A 1902-nucleotide genomic window follows, 5' to 3' on the forward strand; every position below is an offset into this window, starting at 1 on the left:
ATTCCGATATACCGCCTTCGAAGTTTTGAAGGAGTATTCGATTACGTTATTTGCATTTGCGCCGCTGGGTTTCGTAACTAAAGAGCAGCGCAAAAAATGGGAGAAAAACGCAATAAATTTTTAATGGCTGGATATAATGACCAAAGCAAGCCTTACAGGGTGTTTGCTTCGCGCGCCAGAAGAGTTTTTATTCGCAAAGATGTTCAATTTTAATGATTGTACGAAGAAACAGAAAAAGAAATACGAAAATTACAGAGAGGCGTACGAAACGAGGAGTGCAACTAAGCAAAAGAAGAGTGCTGGTGAGCAACAAATCGATGCCGAAGTTCACACAGTGCAGTATGAACCTTCCAATTTAGAAGAGGCACCAGAAAGCTAAGACAGTGTGAAATGGGCAGCAGCAGTTAATTACGAATTAAATGCTCTGCAGAAAAATGAAACTTGGACACTCGTCGAACGGCCTGACGATATGCATGTGTTGACTAATCGATGGGTTTTTAAATGGGAATATGACTCAAAGGAAAAAATAGAAAAATATAAAGCTAGGCTAGTTGTTAGAGGCTGTTCACAAATTCGCGGAGTAGATTACACGGAAATGTTTTCGCCGGTTGTCCGATATGAGTCGGTAAGAACAGTTCTATCTATTTCAGCGGCGAAAAACATGCAAGTTATTCAATTTGACGTTAATACAGCTTTTCTACATGCCCAGATAAAATAAAACATCTATATGGAGCAGCCATATGGTTATCAACAAAATGACAAAGTATGTAAATTGCAAAAGAGCTTGTATGGTTTAAAGCAAGCTCCCAGACAGTGGAATAAACGCATAGTAGATTTTTTGCTGAACTTGATGCGGGTGTATTTACGTATAAATTCGACAACAACACGATGTACCTTGTATTGTATGTAGACGATGGACTTACATGTGCTAAACATCGCCAGCTAATTGAAAGCCTCTTAAAAAAACTGTACTCTGAGTTTCAGATTACTCACAAAATGGCTGAGTATTTTGTTGGAATGCAAATGAAGTTCGACACAAAAGAGCAAAAACTTTTAATTTTTCAAAATATGTATTGTTCAAAACTTTTGGAGCGTTTTAATCATTTTAATTGTTTTGCAGTTTCAACACCAGCTGAAGGTGGCAAGCAGTTCTCTAAAGCAAATACGATTGCATCGAAGTCAAGATTTCCGTATCGAGAGGCCATTGGTTCATTGATGTATTTGATGGTGTGCATAAGACCAGACATAGCATACGTTGTTGGTTTGTTAAGTCGTTATGTTGAAAATCTATCTGAAGTTCACTGGCAGGGAGTGAAACGTATTTTTAAATACCTCAAAGGGGCTTTAAATCACGGCATATTTTTTTCAATAAACTCCTCAAGCTCACGAAGATAAAGCGTGACTGCAACGCCTACCACTGAAGCAGAGTTTATTGCTATATGTGCAGCAACGAAAGCAGTTGTGTGGCTCCGAAAATTGGCGAAAGCGATTAACTGGGAGCAAATAGGTGCTTCGCCTTCAAAGTGCGACAATCAAAACGCAATTGAGTTAGTGAAAACTCCTGAATCATCTAAACGTACTAAGCATGTAGATATACAATATTTTTATACCCGAACGCCCTTGTGCACAAGGGTATATTAACTTTGTTCACATAACGGTTGTCTGTAACAGCCAAAAATAATCGAAATAGATATGGACAAATGTATACATAAATGATCAGAATGAAAAGAGAAGTCGATTAAGCCATGTTTGTCTGTCCGTCCGTATTGAAAATGGGCGAAATCGGACTGTAACCACGCCCATATAACGGTATTTTCGAAAAATGCAAAAACTGCGATATTTCAGTAGATATTGGATGCAAATTGTTAAAAATTAGTATGTGGAGTAGAATTGTGGTAAAAA

The sequence above is a fragment of the Rhagoletis pomonella genome, unplaced genomic scaffold (assembly GCF_013731165.1).
Source record: "Rhagoletis pomonella isolate Grant_MI unplaced genomic scaffold, Rhpom_1.0 Rhpom_scaffold_00005, whole genome shotgun sequence".
Classification (NCBI taxonomy): Eukaryota; Metazoa; Arthropoda; class Insecta; order Diptera; family Tephritidae; genus Rhagoletis; species Rhagoletis pomonella.